The 27,437-nt window shown below is 45.1% G+C and overlaps 1 protein-coding gene across 2 annotated transcripts in view; it reads left to right on the forward strand.

Moving 5' to 3' along the window:
- The first annotated feature begins 4,974 nt into the window (after positions 1-4,974).
- RALA (RAS like proto-oncogene A) overlaps positions 4,975-27,437 on the forward strand; it is a 74,074-nt gene continuing 51,611 nt past the window's right edge. The window contains exon 1 of one of the 2 annotated variants that reach the window (XM_073550011.1): positions 4,975-4,994. The gene's annotated coding sequence lies outside the window, so the exon portion shown is untranslated. Of the gene's footprint in view, positions 4,995-5,508; positions 5,906-27,437 lie in introns of those variants that run through there. The other variant, XM_073550010.1, reaches the window with a different exon arrangement.

The raw sequence follows: 27,437 nt of genomic DNA on the forward strand, positions 1-27,437 counted from the left end.
CATACTTGCTGCTGTGTGAATGACGATGAATGCATGATTCTGGTGAATGACTCATTTGAAACCCCTACCCTTTGATATTACGCTTGTGTGAGGGATTGAGTTCAGTACCAGCGCACCTCTGCTTCATTGTCCACAGCTGCTAGCGTCCGACATTGCGCTTGCGTCTAGCATTGTCGTTTAGTGGCAGTGTCCTACGCCGCGCTGCAGTAGCAGCCCACTTAAGCGTTCGCGGCCGCGACGCTACACACACGGTAGGTCTAGAAGGACTTAGTACCACCAACTTGGCCATTCCTGTGACCCTGTACCGTGTGTGTATACTACTTTGAGTACTTGTGACCTTAACAGGCTCAGCTCTTTTGTTTTATGTTCATAGGCATCTCTGTGATTTAACAGAGATTGCTCTGTGCCCTTGGGTGACGGTTAACCCTGTGCACAATACCGCCATATTGCTTTTGCCACCACTTAGCAGCGGTTATTTCACCTACTACACTGTGGACCCCGAGCGGCGAACGCACTTTATTTATATTTTTTATTTAGTGCGTTCCGCCGTTCGTAACACTATATACACATTACACATCACACATCCTCCATCCCGTAGGCAGGAGCAGAGCACATGACAGAAATGAATCCCTCCTCCTGTGCCCATATACAGTACACATCACACATCCTCCATCATATAGGCACATCTTCCCTCTTAAAGGGATCATTGGTATGAAAGTAAGAGCAAATCCATCCAGCGCTTTGGTTTTGACCCCAGGCCTCTCTTAAAGGGATCCCCGCTATCGAAGTTAGGACCGTTCCACTCAGCTCTGTGGTTCTGACCCCAGGGTCTATTAAAGGGATCATTGGTATGGAATTTAGGGCAAATCCACTCTGCGCTTTGGTATTGACCCCAGGCCCTTCTGAGGCTGGTTTCACATTAGCGCATTTTCAGCGCGCGCACGGCCGGGGGTAGCTCCGCCCCCGATCCGGCTCTCTGCCCGGCGTGCCCGCCCCTTCCTTGTAGCGCCGCCTCCTAGCGGACAGCGGCGCCTGCGATCGGCGCACCCTATCTTTAGCATAGGGTGCGCCGATCGTGCGCAGGCCGTGCGCTAGTTGCGCTTTGACCTGCGCTGCGCACTTTTGACGGTGCGCCGTGCGCGCCAAAATCAAACTTTTCGGATTTTGGCGCGCACGGCGCACCGTCAAAAGTGCGCAGCGCAGGTCAAAGCGCAACTAGCGCACGATCGGCGCACCCTATGCTAAAGATAGGGTGCGCCGATCACAGGCGCCGCTGTCCGCTAGGAGGCGGCGCTACAAGGAAGGAGCGGGCACGCCGGGCAGAGAGCCGGCTCGGGGGCGGAGCTACCCCCGGCCGTGCGCGCGCTGAAAAAGCGCTAGTGTGAAACCGGCCTTAAAGGGTTCTCCGGTATGGAAGTCAGGGCAAATCCATCCAGCGCTTTAATTCTGACCCCAGGCCTCTCTTATATCGATCCCCGGTATGGAAGTCAGAGCAATTACCTTCAAATGCTCTGGTACTGACCCCAGGCTCTCTTAAAGGGATCTCCTGTATGGAAGTTTGGGCAAATCCCTCGGTGCTCTGATTCTGACCCCAGGGTTATATTAAAGTAATCATTGGTATGCAAGTCAGGGCAAATCCACTCAGCGCTCTGGTTCTGACTCCAGGCTGACAGGATGATGTGGGATATTAGTTGTAGTTGTCCAGTGGCTCTGGCTGATGGGATGATGTGGGATATTATGGGTAGTAGTCCGGTAGCTCTGGCTGACAGGATGATGTGGGATATTAGTGGTAGTTGTCCGGTGGCTCTTGCTGACGGGATGATGTTTCATATTATGGGTAGTAGTCCGATAGCTCTGGCTGACGGGATGATGTGCGATATTATAGTGAATGTGGCTATGCGGAATGGGCGGGGCTCTACACTCATTTTTATATTTATATATATTGTATATATATAATCATTATAATTTGTTATAACTAACCGTAGTTAGTTACTATGCCCGGGCAGCGCCGGGCTCTTCAGCTAGTCTTCAATAAATGCACAAGTTTATGTTGATATTTTGAACACTTTTCTTATCCCATCAATTGAAAGGATGTTTGGGGATGATGAAATCATTTTTCAAGATGATAATGCATCCTGCCATAGAGCAAAACCTGTGAAAAAAATCCTTGAAAAAAGACACATATGGTCAATGCCATGGCCTGCAAACAGTCCGGATCTCAATCCAATTGAAAATCTTTGGTGGAAGTTGAAGAAAATGGTCCATGACAAGGCTCCAACCTGCAAAGCTGATCTGGCAACAGCAATCAGAGAAAGTTGGAGCCAGATTAATGAATAGTACTGTTTGACACTCATTAAGTCTATGCCTCAGAGACTGCAAGCTGTTATAAAAGCCAGAGGTGGTGCAACAAAATACTAGTGATGTGTTGGAGTGTTTTTTTGTTGGTTTGTTTTTCATGATTCCATAATTTTTCCCCTCAGAATTGAGTGATTCCATAATTTTTCCCCTATGCTTGGTTTAAAAAAGTAACCATTACTGACTACCACATTTTTTGTTCTTGATTTCTTTTAGTGTTTCTTAAAGGGAATCTGTTACCCCATTTTTGAACTATAAGCTGCCGGCACCACCATCAGGGTCTTATTTACAGCATTCTGTAATGCTGTAGATGAGCCCCCAATGTAACCTGAAAGAGAAGAAAAACGAGTTATATTATTCTCACCCAGGGGGCGGTCTGGAGGGTGTCGCGGTCCAGCGCCTCCCATCTTCTAGCGGTGACATCCTCTTCTTTGCTTCCCGTCGTGGCTCAGGCGCACTGCTCTGCCCTGTTGAGGGCAGAGCAGAGTACTGCAGTGCGCAGGCGCCAGACCAGGTCAGAGCGGTCCGGTGCCTGCACGCTGCAGTACTTTACTCTGCCCTCAACAGGGCAGATAAAGTACGACTGCGACAGAGCCGCGACGGGAAGCAAAGAGGACGTCATCGCTATATGATGGGAGGTGCCGGAACGGACCACGACACCCTCTGGACCTGAACCGGACCGCCCCTGGGTGAGTATAATATAACTCTTTTTCAGGTTACATTGGGGGCTCATCTACAGCATTACAGAATGCTGTAGATAAGCCCATGATGGCGGTGCCGGCAGCTTATAATCCAAAAATGGGGTTACAGATTCCCTTTAAAGCCAGAAAGTTGCCATTTGAATTGACTTTAGTTTTGTGACATGTCTGTGATCTGCTTTTTTTCTACAAAATTAAACAACTGAATGAACATCCTCCAAGGCCGGTGATTCCATAATTTTTGACAGGGGTTGTCATTTCTGTGTAATGACCATCAGATCTTTGGCGAGGTCGTTTCTGTGATCTGCGCCTTCTTCCCAGCATTCTGTTCTATCACAACTGACGCCCCTGACGAAGGATTCATTCCGAAACGTACGTCGGGCGTGTGTAGCTCATCCAGCAGCGTTCCTCCAAGGTATATACCCTCTATTCTTCCCTCCTTTCCCCTACACTCACTCTTTTATTTATTTTTGGAATTTGCATTTTTTGCACTTTATACCATCACATTGGTTTCTCTCCTTGTTGATTGTTTTGCATCACCACATGGTTCTATGCACAGACACTTGTTTGAGCCTATATGGTCTCCATATATTTTATGTCACTTTTTTAAGGAGCCAATGTATAGAGGGATAAAATATAGTTATTTATTAATGGGGAACGCCGTGCTTTATTAACCTATATAGGTGTATATATAAAATTCTTTTGAGCACACATCTTTTTTATATGTATTCGTATTACTATTACTTAATAAAGGTATTTTAATCGTATATCTGTTTTATGACTTTTTTATTATTCATATATCTTATTTAATTTTTATATACATTTTTTGACCAAAATTTGGGTTTTTCTTTGATTCGGTTTACTTATCTATCACAACTGTATATACGTTCAACAGATAATAATTTTATTCACCTCAATGACCACAATCTTGGTTCTCCCTTTTTCTGTCTATTGATTTTTATGTAAAAACGACTTGAGCTTGCTTCTTGGCTCCCAGCATTGCACTCCTGCGCAGGCGTATTTCTCTGCCCTGTTGAGGGAAAAGTCCTGCAGTGCGCAGGCGCTGGGCCTCTCTGACCTTTCCCAGCGCCTGCGCACTGCAGTACTGTGCCTCAACAGGGCAGAGAAGTACGCCTGCGCAGAAGTGCGATGCCGGGGAGCGATGAAGCAAGCAGGAGGGCGGTATCACAAGAAGATGGGAGGTGCTGGACCAGTACCTGGGACACCCATCGGACTGGACCGCAACGGCCGCCCCTCGGTGAGTATAATAAAACTTATTTTCTTATCTTGCAGGTCAGATCGGGGGCTTATGTACAGCATTATAGAATGCTGTATAGTGATGTGTTGTTCGCGAACGATCCGACACAAAGAGTCGGCTCCCTGCTGTGAACGATGGGAGCCGGCACCCCAGTGAGAGCCACTAAAATCCCCGAATGGCTCTCACTGGGCGTAAAATCCCGTTGTTCGGCAGGCGTAACTCCACCCACCCAAATAAAACTCCACCCACTCAGCAAATTAATTGGTTCCTAGAAAGTGGGCGGGGTTTATGCGGTAGGTGGGTGAGGTTTCGGACGCCTGAACACGGATGCCATAGGGATCCATTTAGGATCCAAAAAGAGCCGGACTGCCCATCACTAATGCTGTAGATAGACCCTGAAAGGCAGTGGCCACATCTTATAACAGAAAAAACAGCTGACAGGTTCACTTTAAAGGGAATCTGTCACCCTTTTTATGCCCTATCAGCTGCCGGCATCAACATCAGGGGCTTATCTACAGCATTCCGGCGCCTGTGCACTGCAGCATTCTGCTCTGCGCTCAACAGGGCAGAGCAGTGCGCCTGCGCCGGAGCCACGACAGGAAGAAAAGAAGAGGACGTCATCGTATGAAGATGGGAGGAGCCGGACGGACCGCGACACCCATCGGACTGGACCGCCCCCTCCGGTGAGTATAATCTAACTTGTTTTTCTTATCGTTCAGGTTACATCGGAGGCTTATCTACAGCATTACAGAATGCTGTAGATAAGCCCCCGATGTCTATGCCGGCAGCCAATAGGGCATAAAAAGGGTGACAGATTCCCTTTAAAAGAAAACACCAGTGGAAAAAAGACACCACAAAAACAATGGAAAAACGCTCAAAAACCCCACAGGAGACCCATAAGTTTGAAACAGCATTCAAGAAATGACCCTCTCCAAAAAATGGTAAGAAAAAAACATTTCCTAAAGTTTCTTCTTGAAAATTTCAGCAGGTTCGACCACTCAAAAAAGACGTCATGGGTGCGTACCCCAAAACCCCTCCAAAAACTCCCAAAAGGAGCGTTTTCCTAAAGCCGTTAACACTTGTCATTCTTGATCATGTGAATAAAACCGCGTGAACAATCCCCAAGGCGACGGTTTCCGGGTGTCACAGCTGAAGGGAAAAGTGCTGAAAGCTATCCGTGAGCTGGCAGAATAGGACACCCAGGCTGCAGATGCTGTTCCCGCCCTTTTGTTCTCATGGCTTCTCCGTCATACAGGTGTCTGGAGTCCGCGGTCCCCAGTCTCCTCAGCTGGAACAGCTGCAAACCGGGCGGTCGGGTGAGCGCAGTGTGTGAGCTCAGCCTGCACACAGCAGCATCATCAGGAAGGGCAGCCCCCTCCTCCTGCTCCTCCCGGGATCGCTTCTCCTCACACACAGCTGCACTGGGCCCCACCGGACACGGCCCTCATCCCACCACAACAAGCGGGACTGAGGAGGAAGGGAGGAGAAACGAGGAGGCAGGATCAGGGGATTAGGGCCCCGACCAACCGGGGTGTGGAGAGAGAGGGAAGGAAGGCTGCTGGAGCGCTCAGTGTGGCCGAGGTGCAGCCCGGAGGTGAGTGGCGGGGCGGCATTCTTACATCACGGAGGACAATGCCGTGTGCGCTAAATATAGTCCTATCCAGCAGCACAACATGTCCGTCATGTCCCGGCATTGTGTCCTCACTGAGCGGCGACCGCTCACCTCACCCCGTCCTGACGTGTAGTGTGTGGGCACTGACAGGGCACAAGCCCGGCATCCCTGCATGTGTGTCCTGGTAGGAAGCCTGACAACTGCCATAGCTGGGTGTTATACGGGTATTATGGACAGAGCTGTATATGGTGCCCGGGTGTACTTATATATGTATGTAGCTGTGTTTGGTGCCCTGGTATACTTATATATGTACAGAGCTGGGTGTTATATGGGTGTGTTATGTACATAGCTGTCTATGACGCCTGTGTGTACTTAGCTTTGTGTATTACACAGATACCTACATATACGTGTGTGTGTGAAATGTATATAGTGGTATATGATGCCCGGGTGTACTTATATATGTACAGAGCTGGGTGTTATGTACGTAGCTGTGTGTGGTGCCCGGGTGTACTTCTATATGTACAGAGCTGGGTGTTATGTACGTAGCTGTGTGTGGTGCCCGGGTGTACTTATATATGTACAGAGCTGGGTGTTATGTACAGAGCTGTATATGATGCCCGGGTGTACTTATATATGTACAGAGCTGGGTGTTATGTACGTAGCTGTGTGTGGTGCCTGGGTGTACTTATATATGTATGTAGCTGTGTTTGGTGCCCTGGTATACTTATATATGTACTGAGCTGGGTGTTATATGGGTGTGTTATGTACATAGCTGTCTATGACGCCTGTGTGTACTTAGCTTTGTGTACTACACAGCTACCTACATATACGTGTGTGTGAAATATATATAGTGGTATATGATGCCCGGGTGTACTTATATATGTACAGAGCTGGGTGTTATGTACGTAGCTGTGTGTGGTGCCCGGGTGTACTTATATATGTATGTAGCTGTGTTTGGTGCCCTGGTATACTTATATATGTACAGAGCTGGGTGTGTTATGTACATAGCTGTCTATGACCCCTGTGTGTACTTAGCTTTGTGTACTACTCAGATATCTACATATACGTGTGTGTGTGAAATGTATATAGTGGTATATGATGCCCGGGTGTACTTATATATGTACATAGTATCTGTGTGTATGCATGTATATATAGCTAGCTGTGTGTGTAATATGTGTATATGGTGTGTTTGGAAGGGGAGGAAGCTAAAGACAATACTGACATTACAGCAGGGGATCACAGAGTATTCATTTTGTGAGGTAAAATATTTCACTGACTGTTTTTAAACAATCTTGTACCTCACAAAATGTATCCTCTGCGATCTCCAGACAGAGCACAAGGGGGAGACAGCTCAAACGGGACAGCACATGAGTGGAGAACATAGCACAGGAAGTAAAGAGACAGCAGACAAGGGGGATAGCACATGGGGTAGACGGGTCAAAGAAGAGAGCACAGACGGGAGAAACCAGCACAGAGGGGAAAGAGAGAGTGGATAGGTGGGTGAGCACATGGGGGGGGGGGGGGATTCTCAACGCTGCAAAGCCTGACCCCATCATGACATTACCGCCCTCCCGATGCGATAGCATCAGGCCTCCATCTAGTGTGTGTGTGTGTGTATGTGTATATATATATATATATATATATATATATATATATATATATAATATTTTACACAATGCATGTCCATATTCACATCTATCTGTATATGGCACTTGTAATATGCATCTATAAGATACATGACCTTAGTGATACATGTAGCTGTATATAATACGTGTACTAAGTATGTACAGTATATGATGCATGTCCATATTGATACATAGAGCTTATACATGTACTATTTCTACATTTACATATGTTTGAAGCCTCTAGCTATGTACAGTTTGTTTATCCTATATCTTCTATATATTATACACTTATTTGTATATCGATGGGCTATGTGTGTACATGTATAAAGGCTATAAACAATGAACTGTCTATAGATTACATATTTATATAATTGTATATACTTTATAAACACGATTGTGATTGTTACACTTGCGTGTATGGTGTAGCTTATTAATATTCATAATCAGAAATGTGGCTGATGGTCCTTAGATTTGGGGTTACATGTGAAGACATGTAGGCTGTGCGCTCCTCTGTGGAGACATGGTTTATGTATGGTAACAACTTCCAGGCCGTACTGTCGGGGTGGGGTGCGGTGCAGCAGCTCTTCACTATCAGATCTGCACTTTATTTCTTAATTTCATAGTGTAATAATTCCGTTGCTGTAGTTGCCGTAAGGCAAGTTGTTTCTGACCTATTCTGACGTATGAAGGAAGCTGGAAAAGGCATACAGGTGCCCTATTCATAAAAGTCACCACCCTCCTCCATGTCATGGATGATGGAAGTTCTTTAAAATCACTAAGCTCATGTTACAGCCTTTGGAAGACTAGAGGATAATAGGCTGCAGTCTCCCAAGTGATGCTGCCTTGTAGAAGAGCTAATGGAAAGAAATCAGTGGGAATCCAACTTCATTTCTTATCTGGAGTATGTGACCTTCATATGTAGCTGTACTTGGGTAAAGGGCATGTCATACTAAGAGATATCGCTAGCAATATCGCTATAACTAGTGACGTTATAGCGATATTGCTAGCGATATCGCTGTGTCTGATACTTACCTACGACCGGCTCCCCCGCTGGTTATCGCTGATCGCGCGAGAACGTTCAGGACCGCTTCTCGTCGTCAGCTTCCTGTGGCGCTTCCTGCTTTGAAGACGAGCGACGCGTGGATCCGGGCGGGAGGACGCAGGATCGCCTGGTGTGACAGGTAAGTAGCGATCCCCGTCCCCAGCGATGTCGCTAGTGAGATCTGCCTGTGTGGCAGCTCACTAGCGACCACTTAGCGATGTACCAGCGATCCTGACCGCGTCATATCGCTGGTCGGGATCGCTGGTACATCGCTAAGTGTGACAGTACCTTTAGAATAGAAGCAATGATTACTAAATCATTTTCTAGTGCTATAGAGTGAGTCTTTGACTTTACAATGAGTGGCAATTTATATCTTTCTTGTATTCCTTAAGGTCCCATTACATTTAGTGATGCACCAGCGATCCCGACAACGATACGACCTGGTCAGGATCGCTGGTGCATCGCTAAAGGGTCGCTAGTGAGCTGCCAAACAGGCAGATCTCACTAGCGATGCAGCAGCGGTCGGCGGTCAATACTTACCTGTCACACGCATCAAGGGTGACGTCTTCCGCCCACATCCATGGAGTCGCTCGTCGGCGCCAGCAGGAAGCCGACGACGAGAAACGGACCATCCCGTTCTCGCGCGATCAGCGATATCCAGCGGGGAGCCGGGTCGGAGGTAAGTGTCACATGTAGCGAGATCGCTATCGATATCGCTGTTGCGTCACAAAATCGGTGACGCTTTAGCGAGATCACAAGCGATCTCGCTGTGTGTGAAAGGGGCTTTACTTCTGTCCAGAATATATGAATGATTTTTGACACTGTTGAATTTTGTTACTATGCAATACATGTTCTAATAGGATCCAATAATTCTGTATTAATATTTGTATAGATCTTTAAAGGGAATCCTTAACCTCTTAAACTATATATATGCTCATGTAGCACTTTTAAAGACAAGTCCATCAATACGTTAAAGGGAACCTGTCAGGTCCCCCATGCCCTCCAACCCAGCACTATTCACTTATGTAATCAGTAAATTCCCTGCCTAACCAGCTCTGTATAACGTTTTTAGGTAAAAATTAGGTTTAAAAAAGCATTTATATTGTCCCAGTTTTCTATGCCAATTAGGGCTTTGATTAGTCATAGAATCATAGTCGATGGGGCGTTAGTTGCCCCAGACTAGTCAGCATTCTTTCCATGTTATCACGCACTGTGGACAAAATAACATAATTTGCAGGAGCTGTTGTCAACGTTAGCCCCTGCAAATTTCGCATTTTGCACGATTCTGCAGCCAGGTGTATTTTTCCTGACTTCGGAGGCGCACTGCACATGACAGGAAGCCATCTTCTGATCTTCCAGTCATTCGCAGTGTGCCTCTGAAGCTGGGAAGTGTACGCCCAGCTTCAAAGACACAGTGACGTTGCCGAAATAAGCAGCACGCATGTACGAGATTTCTCACAGACATGATAACATGGAAAAGAGGGCTCACTAGTCTGGGCAACTAACGCCCCATTGACTAGTCAAACCTTTAAATGGCAAAGAAAACAATGGCAACATAAATGCTTTTTTAAACCTAATTTTCACCTAAAAACGTTTTTCAGGAAGGCAGGAAATTTACTGATGCACAACTGAATGGTGCTAGGTTGGAGGGCATGGGGGACCTGACAAGTTCCCTTTAACATGGACAGCCTCATTGCTGTGTCACTTTAGGCAATGTTGCTGTCACACAAGTAGCATGAATTGGCACTGGGCAGGGAATAGAGCTGGAGTGACAGAGCCTTCAGATCTACAGCCTCATTTACATAATAATTCAAACGCTGATTTCTCTATAAGGCCAGGGTCCCACTTGCAACTGCAGTGCGAGAAACTTACCTCAATACCTGGCACTGCCGCCAGCACTCAGGACTGGAGTGTGCAGCTGCATGTGTTTCTATGCAGCTGAATACTCCGGGGTCCCAAGTGCTGAGTATTGAGGTAAGTTTCTCGCATTGCAGTTGCAAGTGGGACACCAGCGTAATGGAGGAACTGACTGGCCTTGTAAATGTATTGCTGGATTAGTCTTTGAAAGTGCTACATGTGCTTATAAATAGTTTAGGATGTGAAATTCTGATGACCGATTCTCTTTAGAGAAGTTGTCCACTACTGTTAAGCATCGAGTTTCTCCCTCTGCACAGGAGGAATCCCGAGCCTTGCCTTCTGCGGTCTCCCATTCAGTCCCAGCCGCAGAGGAGCCTGCTTAGCAAAGACTTCGGTCCTAGCGTCTTGCTCAAGCTAGTGCTGTCTTGTTGGTTGCTGCTGCCATCTCTGGTTCAGCTATAGCAGCCTGCACTAGCCAGTCCCTCTTTTGCTCCACTGAACATGCCCGTGGCTCAACCTCTCATTGGAGTTCAGGGGTCACATGCCCAGGTCCCGTGCCTGTTCCGATTGGACCATCAGGGAGGTCCCGGAAGGACGCTGCTATAAAAGGTTTGCATGGCCACTCGGCCATGCGCTAGTATACACTCAGATGGCTAATTGTGTTTGTGATGAAGGATGCTTGTGAACCGCTGACTGACTCATTAAGACTCCCTCCTTCTGGTTGTGCTTGTTTATAGGGTTAGGGTGTGGAGTCAGCGCCGAGTAGTGGTACTGCCTAGCGCCGCAGTGCTCCCAGCTCCTCTCACATGTTGGCGCCAGTGTGTGCCAATCTGCACAAGGCACCACTGTACCGCTTATACAGCAGCGTCCGTCAGTGCGGCGCAAGTAGTGCGCTTTCCAGCTCTAGCTTAGGCTGGTTAGTGGCGTCCGCCAGGGCAGCGCTGCATGCTGTTGGAGCGGTTATCCCTAGTCACTTTGTCCAGGCATCGCAGTTGCGTTGCTGAACGCTAGTGGGGCTAGAGGGACTCTAACCCTGTGTCCTTGGGGCAGAGTCCTGGGTCTCTACACTAGCGCTCTCCTTGCCGGGATCTGTGAGCGTAACAGGGTTCAGCGTTTATGTTTTGCGATTCTGTGAAGTAACAGAATCCGCCGCTGTACACACTGGGTGACGTTAACCCACCTGTGTCCAGATATTACATTTTCATATAGCGTCCGCCATTACCAAGCAGCAGGTAACATCTCTGCACGGTGGACCACGGGCTGCGAACGCACCTTGATACCACCTTTTTATTACTTGGTGCGTTCCGCCAGCCCTAACAACTAGTTACTTGGACTATTTCGTTGTGCCCCAATAAAATAATAAAACCTAAACTCGCCTCCTGTCCCAAAGCTTTTCCCACGTTGTCGGCACTCTCGTGCGGTGTAGTGATGGCTGCGCCCAATCAGTGCTGACATCACTGTCTCCGCCTTCGCACAAAATTAACTTGAAGAGGAAATCCGAGATCAGCTGCAGCCCGGACATCCTCTTCATGATCGATTTGTCCAAATGTGAGAACAGTGACACCTGTGCTGATTGGGTGCCGACGTCACGTGTAACAACACCACACAAGTGCCCCGGGGAGTTGAGTGCCGACACAGGAGGTGAGTATAGGCTTTATTATTTTATGGGGCCAAACACTTTGATCAAGACAGGGTTATCATATTAGTGGACAACCCCTATAAAGGCCTTTTTCAGATGTCTGTTTCTCATGTACATGTAGATGGCTCATTATTGTGCCAATACATGTCTGTACTTTTGTTATTTTGTGTTTTTTTTTTTTTTTAACTGGCCTTGGGTCCTCAAAAAGAAAATCTCAGAGACATGTCCGTTTTCAACTCTCTTCCTGGATCTAAATTACCCATACCAGCTTCTGGGTACATTAATATCACTGATACACAGAAGCCATCAGTGTGCAGTCTGTCTGCTGTCCTTTATTAACGTTGTAAGGGCTCTTTCAGACATGTACTGTCTATGCAAAACAACAAGGTAGCACAAGGACCGATGCTAGTCAGTGTGGTAATTTACATGAATGTTTTTAAACACAAACCGATGGTCGGCGTATACAAAATTGCAGCATGCGCTACTTTGATCTGTATTCTGGAGCAGACTTGCTCATTAGAAGTTAATAGGTGCATAAAAAAATAATTACATTATGGCTAACATCTGTAAGGCTAGTTTCACACTAGCGCTTTTGAGTGCAGCGACAGCCTGCGCACGGCCGCCGCTAAGCCCTGCCGCGCCTCCGCCGGTAGCTCCGCCTACCGGCGCATGACGCTGCATGCGTCCTGCTTCCCCTATATTTATCACTGGGGGCGCAGGCCATGCGCAGTATGCAACCTGCTGCAGTTTGGTTGCGCTCGGTGCACCGTCAAAAAGGCGCATGCGCCGCCAAACGCATACTGCGCACGGCCTGCGCCCCCAGTGATAAAGATAGAGGACGCATGCAGCGTCATAAGCCGGTAGGCGGAGCTACCGGCGGAGGCGGGGCATAGCGGCGGCCGTGCGCAGGCCGTCGCTGCGCTCAAAAGCGCTAGTGTGAAACTAGCCTAAGTCATGCTTTTTTCATGGATACAATACCATTTTAACTCCTTAACGACTATGGGTATTTCCGTTTTGCGTTTTCGTTTTTTGCTCCACTTCTTCCCAGAGCCATAACTTTTTTTATTTTTCTGTCAATATGGCAACTTTGTGGGACGATTTGTACTTTTGAACGACACCATTTGGTTTTACCATGTAGTGTACTGGAAAACGGAAAAAAAATTAAAGTGCAGTGAAATTGCAAAATATAGTGCAATTCCACAATTTTTTTTCACCATCTTCACTAAATGCTAAAACTGATGTGCCATTATGATTCTGCAGGTTATTTAGGGATAGATATGATGACTTGATCGACCCGTTATTTCATTTCATTGTTTTTTTTTTCTTGTTACTCTGTTTACCGATCGGATCAATTAATTTTATCTTGCTAGATCGGGCGTTTCTGAACACAGCAATACCAAATATGTGTATTTTTTATTTTTTAATTGTTTTATTTTGAAGGGGGCAAAAGGATAGGAGCAATTAGAACTTTTTTTTAAAAGGAATCTGTCACCCTTTTTTTCCCCTATTAGCTGCCGGCATAGACATCGGGGGCTTATTTACAGCATTCTGTAATGCTGTAGATAAGCCTCCGATGTAACCTGAAAGAGAAGAAAAACACGTTATATTATACTCACGGAGGTGGGCGGTCCGGTCCGATGGGTGTTGCGGTCCCGTCCGGCGCCTCCCTTCTTCATGCGATGTTGTCCTCTTCTCCCATCCTGAAATGGCGCAGGCGCATTGCTCTGCCCTGTTGAGGGCAGAGCAGAATTCTGCAGTGCGCAGGCGCCAGACCTCTCCCGACAAAACTCCAATGCTCCAATTTCACACAAAACTCCAATGCTCTGCTGGAATTTTAGACCATTCTTCTTTGGCAAACTGCTTCAGTTCCCTGATAGTTGAAGGGTGCCTTCTCCAAACTGCCATTTTTTAGATCTCTCCACAGATGTTCTATGGGATTCAGGTCTGGACTCATTGCTGTCCACCTTAGAAGTCTCCAGTGCTTTCTCTCAAACCATTTTCTAGTGCTTTTTGAAGTGTGTTTTGGGTCATTGTCCTGCTGGAAGACCCATGACCTCTGAGGGAGACCCAGCTTTCTCACACTGGGCCCTACATTATGCTTCAAAATTTGTTGGTAGTCTTCAGACTTAATAATGCCATGCACACGGTCAAGCAGTCCAGTGCCAGAGGCAGCAAAGCAACCCCAAAACATCAGGGAACCTCCGCCATGTTTGACTGTAGGGACCGTGTTTTTTTCTTTGCATGCCTCTTTTATTCTCCTGTAAACTCTATGTTGATGCCTTTGCCCAAAAAGCTCTACTTTTGTCTCTTCTGACCAGAGAACATTCTTCAAAAACGTTTTAGGCTTTTTCAGGTAAGTTTTGGCAAACTCCAGCGTGGCTTTTTTATGTCTCGGGGTAAGAAGTGGGGTCTTCCTGGGTCTCCTACCATACAGTCCCTTTTCATTCAGACGCCGACGGATAGTACGGGTTGACACTGTTGTACCCTCGGACTGCAGGGCAGCTTGAACTTGTTTGGATGTTAGTCGAGGTTCTTTATCCAACATCCCCACAATCTTGCGTTGAAATCTCTTGTCAATTTTTATTTTCCGTCCACATCTAGGGAGGTTAGCCACAGTGCCATGGGCATTAAATTCTTGATGACACTGCACACGGTAGACACAGGAACATTCTGGTCTTTGGAGATGGACTTGTAGCCTTGAGATTGCTCATGCTTCCTCACAATTTGGTTTCTCAAGTCCTCAGACAGTTCTTTGGTCTTCTTTCTTTTCTCCATGCTCAATGTGGTACACACAAGGACACAGGACAGAGGTTGAGTCAACTTTAATCCATGTCAACTGGCTGCAAGTGTGATTTAGTTATTGCCAACACCTGTTAGGTGCCACAGGTAAGTTACAGGTGCTGTTAATTACACAAATTAGAGAAGCATCACATGATTTTTCGAACAGTGCCAATACTTTTGTCCACCCTCTTTTTTATGTTTGGTGTGGAATTATATCCAATTTGGCTTTAGGACAATTCTTTTTGTGTTTTTTCATTTAAGAGAAATTAAATGAAGATAATACCAAAGAATTTGTGTTTGCAATCATTTTCAGGAAGAAACTGAGTATAATCTGACAGAATTGCAGGGGTGTCAATACTTTTGGCCACAACTGTAGCTTATTCATACGTCCAATTTTTGCATAAAAGTATTATCTGTGAAAACCACGGATAGCACTCATGCCCTTGATTTCCTATTGGGCTAAAGAAATTTCCTTTTTTTTTTTTTTCTGATTGAGTGGTCTCTGGAAATTATCAGCAACATATCTAATGGTCGTATCAAATTCAACATGGCAAGTGAATGGGTCCGTGAAAATCAGTCTGCACTCTGTTATCTGAGTGCGGTCCGATTTTTACAGACTGTCAGAATGGAGAAAGTAGAATAAATTTTGATGTTTGGACCATGCTCAGATCTGACTCTGATCAGAATAATTAGTCCGTCTTTCTTGTACTTGAACAAAAATCGAATGTGTGACTGAGGCCTAATTGATAGAAGCTTTGCACTTTTTTTTTTTTTTCTTCATGAGAAAAAACTTACTGATGAAGTAAAATACTGATGGTAAAAACTTACATAGCCCAGTGCTGAAAATGTGATCCAAACCGTTAATAAATAATGGTCCAGGTTTTACGTATAAGTAAAATCATGGATATCTGAATGAGACCTAAATAATTGGTGTATTATCATTTAAATGGTTTGCACACCTACCACAGGTGACTATATATTTTTTTAAGTTTTCTTACTTTCATTTTTTCATCCCCAATTTCTAAAGATTGCCATTAACATGAAATGGCTATCAGCTGAATCTTTGTTCGGCTAATGGCTGTCTTCCTCCATACACATAAAAACTTCTTCAAGGGGCAAATAAGCAGCCAGCCCAGTAGGCAAAACTTTGAGTCGGGTGGATGGCATGGATCCGATTTCATATGCAGCTTTAAAAGCGGTAACCCTTGTAAGTAGAATAAAAATTCTTTGTGGAGACGATGATTATCTACAGGTTGTCGCTGTTGGAGGTTGTGTCCTCTTTTTCTTTGTTTTAGAAATGTAAGACAAATGGAGCCATGATATTTGACAGAATGGATTTTGAGGAATTCTAACCTATGCTTTCTCTCTGGGGAGAGTATGAAATTGTAATATCTCCTGGTGGTGAGTCATACCAGAATACCTGCAGATTAACCTCATATCTAACAGCGTTTTTCCTGGTGACAGGTTCCCTTGAGGTAACCTTAGCGATAGAAGTTCTCTAAATTCTATATGAGCCAATTCTATCAAATGGCATGCTCTATTCTGATGCATTTAGCGCATGTACTGACTACTTCAGCAATGTTAATAATGTCTAAATGTCAGATGGCATTAGTAAATTTTTGCATCAAATTATTTTATTGAAAGCCAAAAAACATAGCATGATGTAGTAACCTCATACATGCACAAAGCCTTCTAATTCTTCAAGAATAATAACAAACAGTTAGGTCCATATATATTTGGACAGAGACAACATTTTTCTAATTTTGGGTCTAGACATTACCACAATGAATTTTAAACAAAACAATTCAGATGCAGTTGAAGTTCAGACTTTCAGCTTTCATTTGAGGGTATCCACATTAAAATTGGATGAAGGGTTTAGGAGTTTCAGCTCCTTAACATGTGCCACCCTGTTTTTAAAGGGACCAAAGGTAATCGGACAATTGACTCCTAGGCTATTTCATGGACAGGTTTGGGAAATCCCTTCGTTATGTCATTCTCAATTAAGCAGATAAAAGGCCTGGAGTTGATTTGAGGTGTGGTGCTTGCATTTGGAAGGTTTTGCTGTGAAGGAAACATGCGGTCAAAGGAGCTTTCCATGCAGGTGAAACAAGCCATCCTTAAGCTGCAAAAACAGAAAAAACCCATCCAAGAAATTGCTACAACATTAGGAGTGGCAAAATCTACAGTTTGGTACATCCTGAGAAAGAAAGAAAGCACTGGTGAACTCATCAATGCAAAAAGACCTGGGCGCCCACGGAAGACAACAGTGGTGGATGATCGCAGAATAATCTCCATGGTGAAGAGAAACCCCTTCACAACAGCCAACCAAGTGAACAACACTCTCCAGGAGCTAGGCGTATCAATATCCAAATCTACCATAAAGAGAAGACTTCATGAATGTAAATACAGAGTGTTCACTGCACGATGAAAGCCACTAATAAGCATCAAGAATCAAAAGGCTAGACTGGACTTTGCTAAAAAAAAATCTAAAAAAGCCAGCACAGTTCTGGGGGCGCTAGTAATTCTAAAGGGATATCTGCCGTAAGACTAAACAACCCTCCACACTGTTGTGAATTAAAATACAAATAATGCTAAAGTATGTCTGCGCTGAATTCCACATCAATCCAAAACTACCCTAATTATGAAACTGAGACAGCAAAATGCAGAGATGGATTGCAAAAAAGTAGGAGCGATTCAGAGAAATAAATAAGTACATAAAATAAAAATCAGAAATACTCAATAAGCATATGTGTTCTAGGAACACCGTAATCAAAAACCACCCTAATTGCGGGGATATAAAACAGCACTATCCAAAATTGGATTGCAAATGAATAGTAGCGGTTTCAAAGAAATAGATAAATGCATAAAGTGAAAGTCAGAAATACTTAATAAACACATGTGTTCTGGGAACACCACAAAGAAAACGTATGTGTGTGTGTGTGTATGTATATATATATATATATATATATATATATATATATAATATATCTTAGATATATTTAGCAAAACACTCGGATCCACACAAAAGGAACCAGAATGTGGTGATTTCCTAGGAGCTGACAATGTTAGAGCTCCATTGCTGCAGTAATACTGAGGTGCTGTGCTTCACACATGCGGTACTGTATGTTTCTTAAAAAGAGAGCGACAGTACGTTGCTTCCAACAGTTAATAATTTAATAACTAGATGTGTATTTCCTGAAGGAAGTACAGATAGTGGTTTGAAATGGTGCCCAGGCTGCCCCTTTAAGAGAGACTTGCCTGATGCCCCTGCAAGACTTTCAACTCAGGATCCGTTTTAACTGTGGGTGCCTCTCAGGGGCCACTTTGGCCCCAGGGTCCGATTTTGTGGGTGGGGCCCCTCAAGGCCCGATTTTGTGGGTGGGGCCCCTCAAGGCCCGATTTTGTGGGTGGGGCCCCTCAGGGTCCGATTTTGTGGCCGTGGCCCCTCAGGGTCTGATGTGGTGGCCGGGGCCCCTCAGGGTCCGATTTTGTGGCCGGGGCCCCTCAGGGTCCAATTTTGTGGTCGGGGCCCCTCAGGGTCCGATTTTGTGGCCGGAACCACTCAGGGTCTGATTTGGTGGGTGGGGCCCCTCAGGGTCCGATTTGGTGGGTGGAGCTCCTCAGGGTCCGATTTGGTGGGCGGGGCCCCTCAGGGTCCGATTTTGTGACTGGGGTCCCTCTGGGTTCAATTTTGTGGCCGGGCTCTCTCAGGGTCTGATTTTGTGGTTGGGGCCCCTCTGGGTCCGATTTTGTGGTTGAGGCTCCTCAGGGTCCGGTTTTGTGGTTGGGGGGCCCTCAGGGTCCGATTTTGTGGCCGGGGCCCTTGAGGGTCTGATTTTGTGGTTGGGGCCCCTCAGGGTCTGATTTTGTGGCTGGCGCCCCTCTGGGTTCAATTTTGTGGCCGGGGTCTCTCAGGGTCCAATTTTGTGGTTGGAGCCCCCCAAGGTCCGATTTTGTGGCCGGGGCCCCTCAGGGTCCGGTTTGGTGGGCGGGGCCCTTCAGGGTCCGATTTCGTGGGCGGGGCCCCTCATGGTTCGATTTTGTGGGTGGAGCCCCTCAGGGTCCGATTTTGTGGGTTGGGGCTCAGGGTCCGATTTTGTGACTGGGGTCCCTCTGGGTTCGATTTTGTGGACGGGGTCTCTCAGGGTCCGATTTTGTGGTCGGGGCCCCTCAGGGTCCGAGTTAGTGTTTGGGGCCCCTCAGGGTCCGATTTTGTGGGTGGGGCCCCTCAGGGTCCGATTTGGTGGGTGGGGCCACTCTGGGTCTGATTTGATGGGCGGGGCCACTCTGGGTCCAATTTGGATGCCAGGGTTGCTCAGCCTCCTTTTTGTAGGCCGGGTCTATCAGCCTCCGATTTGGAGCCTTGCGTCACTCAGCTTTCGATTTGGTGCGCCGGCTCTTTAAGAATCACTTTGGCGCGTCGGCCCTTTAAGAGCCAGGGTGGCTCACTGGGCTTCTAAATCCACTTTGGCGCACATTCTCTCTCAGGGGCATACGTCATGTGATGAAGCTAGATTTGCATTTGTGCTGTGGGTTTTGCTTTAAGAGCTGATATTATGTGGCAGAAGCTCTGTCTTGGAGAGGTCATGTGACGTTCGTAGGCGTTGGCATAGTAACTGGGTCTGCCTGCGCATATCAATGAGCTTAACTGCCATTTCAATCGCCTCAGGGCATGTTTTGTCTATAGCAAAATTTCCCCATTCAAATGCATTGAGACAGTGCATTCCAATGACGGGAAAAAAAATTTCAAACGCAAATTGCGCAAAAACTACAAATCCGATCGACACGAAAAATACTTAGCACACCTCTCATGGACGCTGGCTTCGAAACGACACCTCAACGGAGTCTGTGCGTGTAGCGGTTCGGGCCGCATTAATTGCGGAAATCAACTGGAAAATAATAAGAAGAATAAGTTAGCAGCGTTCGGATTACAATATAGTGGTTTTTTCAAACCACTATAATTAGAGAACTGTCCCGGCCGGTGACAGTCTCTTGGTTACTCACAGCTCCCTCGGTGAGCCAGCGTTCTTCACAGCGCGGTTCTCAACGTTGTGCCGCTGGCTTCAGGGAAGCTACAGGACCTTCGTGACGTCAGGAGTCACGTGGTTGAATCCAGCGAGTAGCACAGACCAATTCCTTCCTACTGGTTTCGGAAGTACACGGCTTCCTTCATCAGGGAAAATTCATTGTGGTAATGTCTAGAACCAAAATTAGAAAAATGTTGTGCTCGGTGCATGGGTCATACAGCTCTGGTAAAAAAGTAGGAGACCACTGCAAAATTTTCAGTTTGTCTGATTTTTCTCTTTATAGGTAAATTTTTGAGTGAAATGTAAATTGCTCTTTTAGTCTATAAACTACTGACATGACTTCGAATTTCCAAGCATTAAATTTTATTTTCAGAAAATGAGAAATGGTCAAAATAACAAAAAAATGCTGTGCTTGCAGACCTCAAATAATGCAAAGAAAACAAGTTCATAGTCATTTACACTGCGTGCAGAATTATTAGGCAAGTTGTATTTGAGAGGATTCTTTTTCTTATTGAACAATATGTTCTCAATCAACCCAAAAGACTCATAAATATCAAAGCTTAATATTTTTGGAAGTTGGAATGTTTTTTTTTTTTAGATTTGGCTATGTTAGGAGGATATCTGTTTTTTTCAGGTAACTATTACTGTGCAGAATTATTAGGCAACTTAATAAAAACCAAATATATACCCATCTCACTTGTTTATTTTCACCAGGTAAACCAATATAACAACACAAAATTTAGAAATAAACATTTCTGACATTCAAAAAAAAAAAAATCAGTGACCAATATAGCCACCTTTCTTTACGATGACACTCAAAAGCCTTCCATCCATAGATTCTGTCAGTTGCTTGATCTGTTTACAATCAACATTGCGTGCCGCAGCCACCACAGCCTCCCAGACACTATTCGGAGAGGTGTACTGTTTTCCCTCCCTGTAGATCTCACATTTTATGAGGGACCACAGGTTCTCTATGGGGTTCAGATCAGGTGAACAAGGGGGCCATGTCATTATTTTTTCTTCTTTTAGACCTTTACTGGCCAGCCACGCTGTGGAGTATTTAGATGCATGTGATGGAGCATTGTCCTACATGAAAATCATGTTTTTCTTGAACGATACCGATTTCTTCCTGTACCACTGCTTGAAGAAGGTGTCTTCCAGAAACTGGCAGTAGGTCTGGGAGTTGAGCTTAACTCCATCTTCAACCCAAAAAGGTCCCACAAGTTCATCTTTGATGATACCAGCCCATACCAGTACCCCACCTCCACCTTGCTGGCGTCTGAGTCGGAGTGGAGCTCTCTGCCCTTTACTGATCCAGCCTCGGGCCCATCCATCTTGGCCCATCAAGAGTCACTATTATTTCATCAGTCCATAAAACCTTAGAAAAATCAGTCTTAAGATATTTCTTGGCCCAGCCTTGACTTTTTATCTTATGTTTCTTGTTCAAAGGTGGTCTTTTTTCAGCCTTCCTTACCTTGGCCATGTCCCTGAGTGTGGCAAACCTTGTGCTTTGTGCTTTTTGATACTCCAGTAATGTTGCAGCTCTGAAATATGGCAAAACTGGTGGCAAATGGCATCTTGGCAGCTTGACGCTTGATTTTCCTCAATTCATGGGCAGTTATTTTGCGCCTTTTTTATCAACACGCTTCTTGCGACCCTGTTGGCTATTTGCCATGAAACGCTTGATTGTTCGGTGATCACGCTTCAAAAGTTTGGCAATGTCAAGACTGCTGCATCCCTCTGCAAGACATCTCACAATTTTTGACTTTTCAGAGCCGTCAAATCTCACCCATTTTGCCAAAGGTAAGGAAGGTTGCCTAATAATTAAGCACACCTTATATAGGGTGTTGATGTCATTAGACCACACTCCTCATTACAGAGTTGCAAATTACCTGATTTACATAATTGTGTAATAAGTGTAGAAACAACAATACTAATGTTTTAACTCAGGAAGAGTTCAAAAATCATTATTTTGTGGAATAACCATGATTTTTAATCACAGCTTTCATTCATCTTGGCATGCTTTCCACCAGTCTTTCACACTGCTTTTGGGTGACCTTATGCCACTCCTGGTACAAAAATTTAAGCCGTTCTTCTTTGTTTGATGGCTTGTGACTATCCATCTTCCTCTTGATTACATTCCAGTAATTTTCAATGGGGTTCAGGTCTGGAGATTGGGCTGGCCATGACAGGGATTTGATGTGGTGGTCCTTCATCCACACATTGATTGACCTAGCTGTATTGCATGGCGCATTGTCCTGCTGGAAAAACCAGTCCTCAGAATTGAGGAACATTGCCTGAGCAGAAGGAATCAACCGTTTTTACAGCATAACCTTGTATGTGGCTTGATTCATACGTCCTTCGCAAAGATTAACCTGCCCAATTCCAGCCTTGCTGAAGCATCCCCAGATCATCACCGATCCTCCACCAAATTTCACAGTAGGTGCAAGACACTTTGGCTTGTACGCCTCTCCAGGTCTCCGTCTAACCATTAGACGACCAGGTGTTGGGCAAAGCTGAAAATTAGATTCATCAGAGAAGATTACCTTACTCCAGTCCTCTATGGTCCAATCCTTATGGTCTTTGGCAAACTTGAGCCTGGCTATCCTTTGCTTCTCAGTGATGAAAGGCTTTTTTCTAGCTTTACATGACTTGAGCCCTGCCTCTAGGAGCCTGTTACGAACTGTTCTTGCCGTGCACTTCACCCCAACTGCCATATGCCCTTCCTTTTGTAGGTCACTTGATGTCATCCTGCGGTTGCTGAGTGACATTCGAATAAGATGACTCTCATCTCAGTCAGTGGAGAGTCATTTTCACCCTCTGCCGGTCTGCAGCTTTGTTGTCCCCAATTTCTGCTGCTTGACCTTGTTGTAATGGACTGCCATCTAAGAAATTTTAAGGATGGAGGCAACATGATGCTCACTGTATCCCTCTGCTAATAAAGCCAGAATTGAGCCCTTGTTTTCCTCACTCAAGACTTTTCTTTTCAACTCATTTGGCATGGTTAAAAGTTATTTTTTCATTCCTATTTGTTATGATTGAGTCACCGTAGGAGGCAAAAACAGAAATGCTAGCTAAGTCCAGAAAACCAGAGAAGTTGGCAACTATCAGATTGCAGACCCCTGAACCTATCAACACAACTAGCAGTAGCCGTGGGGGGTTCCTACGATGACCTAGACCCCTCGATCACAGCCGGAGAGATACATAGGCCTAAAGAAGGAAAGGGGAAATCTAACTGCCCCAGAGCAGACCCCAAAGCAATAGGCAGCCCCCCACATATAATGACGGTGAAGCAAGATGAAAACACTTACAAAGACAGAAAGACAGGCTGAGCAAAGACGGGGCCCAAAAACTACCTAGATAGGAACGGATAGGAAGGCTGCTGTCTGCAATCTGCCAAAACCCTATCAGAGACAAAAGCCAACAAGCTGATATAAAAATGGCCCTGAAGCAACTAAGCTTCAAAAACTAAATCAGCACTCAGGTACTTTCAGCTCACGGAACACTGCACACTCCAGCAGGGAGTGGCAGAATCCAAAAAGCAAGAAAAACAAAAACAAATCTTAAATGCAAAAAGGCAAAACAGAAAACTTAGCTTTAGGAGAGCAGGAATCAGACTGGTGTCCAAGAGTCCACAGACAAATCACCCGCAGGGCAGAAAGGGCGTAGGCTGCCTTAAATCCAGTCAGTGACTCCACTCAGCCAATCGTCTTCATTAGTCCCAGGTGCCTGATAATCAGGCTCACTACCTTCCTTCACTAGAACAGGGAGTTCACCAGGCCTCAGTGACGGAGGGGAAAATGAACTCACAACACCTATTACTTTTGGGATATTACTAGCAATTGTATTGCCATCCAGCTTGTCCTATTGCAAGAGGATTATGAACAGCACAGCAGGGTTTTTTTTTTATACTTTGTGCTTTGTTAAATAAGATTTGGTTTAGGTTATCACTTAATCAGAAGCACATTAAGGGCCCCGTCACACATAGCGATCTCGCTAGGAAGATCGCTGCTAAGTCACAAGTTTTGTGATGCAACAGCGATCTCACCAGCGAGATCGCTGTGTGTGACAGCGATCAACGACCGGCCCCCCTGCCGGTACCGCTGATCATTGTTCGAAAGCCCTGGACATTTTTTTGATCGCTGGTCTCCCGCTGGCCAGCACGCATCGTTGCGTGTGACAGGCAGGAGACCAGCGATCAGCTGGTAACTAAGGTAAACGCAGGGTTTCTAAGCAGCGCGCTGTGCTAAGAAACCCAATGTGTACTTTTGTTACCAGCGCGCTGATGCAGGGAGCTGGTAACCAAGGTACACATCGGGTTTCTAAGTGACACGCGCCCCTTAGAAACCCGATGTGTACCTTGGTTACCAGCTCCCTGCATCAGCGCGCTGGTAACTAATGTACACAGCGACGCCGCGCGCTCGGGAACACGTCTCCCCAGTGCCGGATTCTTGCAGCGGTGACATGTTCCTGCGAGTGCGATCCCACTCCGCCACAGCCCCCTCCACACATATTACCTTCGGACCATAAGGCGCACCCCACACTTTCCTCCCAAATTTGGAGGAAAAAAAGTGCGTCCTATTGTCCGAAAATACAGTGTGTCCTTCGTTTTGGGACACCTCCATCCTGCATAATGTGGGCTTGCTATGGAATTGGACCTGTATTTTGAAAGGGCATCTTAGTTTGAAGATGTATATTAAATGTATGTAAAAATATATCTTTACTGATTTTGTCTTTATTTTGATAGGAAGGAGAAATGCATTTATATTTGAATTTGGATACTGTCATACCTGGCACTCTTTTGCATATTTTATAAAGATTAACAGTAACATTAGTTCTTTTCTATCTCACATTAAACTGCATGCACAAATATACAGATTGTAAACTCAAAGGGGTTAAAGCAAACCTGTCATCAGGATTTTGCTAAGTAAATATAGGTATTATCAGGCTGTTATACTGATTAAAATGATACCTTGTTTGAAGAAATCCGTCCTGTGGTTCGTGTTTATGACCGTGCCATTTTTTACAATTCTGACCACTGTCCCTTTATGAGGTAATAACTGAAACGCTTCCATGGATCCCTCTGATTCTGACATTGTTTTCTTGAGACATATTGTACTTCATGTTAGTGGTAAAAATTTCATTCAAATAACTTGCGTTTATTTGTGTAAAAAAACGGAAATTTGGCAAAAATTTTGAAAATTTCGCAATTTTCCAACTTTGAATTTTTATGCCCTTAAATCACAGATATGGCACACAAAAAACTTAAGTAACATTTCACATATGTTTACTTTACATCAGCACAATTCTGGAACCAAATTTTTCTTTGTTAGGAAGTTATAAGGGTTAAAAGTTGACCAGCGATTTCTCATTTTTGCAACACCATTTTATTTTTACGGACCACATCACATTTGAAGTCACTTTGAGGGGTCTATATGATAGAAAATACCCAAAAGTGACACCATTCTAAAAACTGCACCCCTCAAGGTGCTCAGAACCACATTCAAGAAGTTTATTAACCCTTCAGGTGCTTCACAGGAATTTTTTGAATGTTTAAAAAAAATGAACATTTAACTTTTAAAAAAAAAAATTACTTCAGGTCCAATTTTTTTTACTTTACCAAGGGTAACAGGAGAAATTGGACTGCAAAAGTTATTGTGCAATTTCTCCTGAGTGCGCTGACACCTGATATGTGGGGAGGAACCACTGTTTCGGCGCATGGCAGAGCTCAGAAGGGAAGGAGCGCCGTTTAACTTTTTCAATGCAAAATTGGCTGGAATTCTGATCGGACGCCATGTCACGTTTGGAGAGCCCCTGATGTGCCTAAACAGTGGAAACCCCCCACAAGTGACCCCATTTTGGAAACTAGACCCCCCAAGGAACTTATCTAGATATGTGGTGAGAACTTTGAACCCACAAGGGCTTCACAGAAGTTTATAAAGTACAGCTGTAGAATTAAAAATAAATCATATTTTTTCCAAAAAAATGATCTTTTCACCCCAAATTTTTATTTTCCCAAGGGTAACAGGACTCTAAAAGTTATTGTGCAATTTGTTCTGAGTACGCTGATACCCCATATGTGGAAGTAAACAACTATTTGGGCGTATGGCAGGGCTCAGAAGGGAAGCAGCGCCATTTGACTTTTTTGTCTGGAATTGAGATCGGACACCATGTCGCGTTTTGAAAGCCCCTGATGTGCCAAAACAGTGGAAACCCCCCACAAATGACACCATTTTGGAAACTAGACCCCCCCAAGGAACTTATCTAGATGTGTGGTGAGCACTTTGAACCCCCAAGGGCTTCACAGAAGTTTATAACGCCCGGGCGTGAAAATAAAAAAAATCATATTTTTTCCACAAACATGATCTTTTAGTCCCCAATTTTTTTATTTTCCCAAGGGTAACAGGAGAAATTGGACCCCAAAAGTTGTTTTGCAATTTGTCCTGAGTAGGCTGATACCCCATATGTGGGGGTAAAAACAGTTTGGGCGCATGGCAGAGCTTGGAAGGGAAGGAGCACCATTTGACTTTTTCAACGCAGAATTGGCTGGAATTGAGATCAGACGCCATGTTGCGTTTGGAGAGCACCTGATGTGCCCAAACAGTGGAAACCCCCCAATTCTAACTCCAACCCTAGCCTTAACCCTAAGGCCTGTTTCACACATCAGTTTTTTTGGTCAGTCAAAATCCGCTAAAATGGCAGATAACGGATCCGTTCCTGTACTGACCACAACGTTTGTCACCGGACCAATATTTTAACGGATCCGTCAAGGGAAGAATTTTAAAGGAACCGCTGCCTAGAGAGAGAGAGAATTTTTCAGCCGCCAGAACAGAGCTTAGGGTTAAATTTGTGGCTGAGTGAAGTCTTTCGGGCATGCGCAGTGAGAATCGCGTATCCTGCCGCCCGAAAAAAGTTGCATGGTCCGCTCGGGCATGTCGGCGGACGTCAAAATTTTGGCGTCTATTTTGGAGGCTATTGAAGCATGCCAAAAGTTAAAAAAAAAAAGTTTAAAAATAAAAAAACGAAAAGTTCAAATCACCCCCCTTTCGCCCCAATCAAACTAAAACAATAAAAAAAAAAAATCACACATACACATATTAGGTTTCGCCGCGTTCAGAATCGCCCGGTCTATCAATAAAAAAAAGCATTAACCCGATCGCTAAACGGCGTAGCGAGAAAAAAATTCAAAACGCCAGGATTACGGTTTTTTTTGGTCGCCGCGACATTGCATTAAAATGCAATATCGGGCGATCAAAAGAATGTATCTGCACAAATGTGGTATCATTAAAAACGTCACCTTGACCAGCAAAAAATAAGCCCTCACCTGACCCCAGATCACGAAAAATGGAGGCGCTATGGGTCTCGGAAAATTGCGCTTTTTTTTTTTTTTTTTTTAAAGCAAAGTTTGGATTTTTTTTTCACCACTTAGATAAAAGAGAACATAGACATGTTTGGTTTGGTGAACTCGTAATGACCTGGAGAGAATCATAATGGCAGGTTAGTTTTTGCATTTATTGAACCTAGCAAAAAAGCCAAGCAAAAA

Source organism: Dendrobates tinctorius, unplaced genomic scaffold (genome assembly GCF_039654945.1).
Source record: "Dendrobates tinctorius isolate UK_male_01 unplaced genomic scaffold, ASM3965494v1 ptg000162l, whole genome shotgun sequence".
Taxonomy (NCBI): domain Eukaryota; kingdom Metazoa; phylum Chordata; class Amphibia; order Anura; family Dendrobatidae; genus Dendrobates; species Dendrobates tinctorius.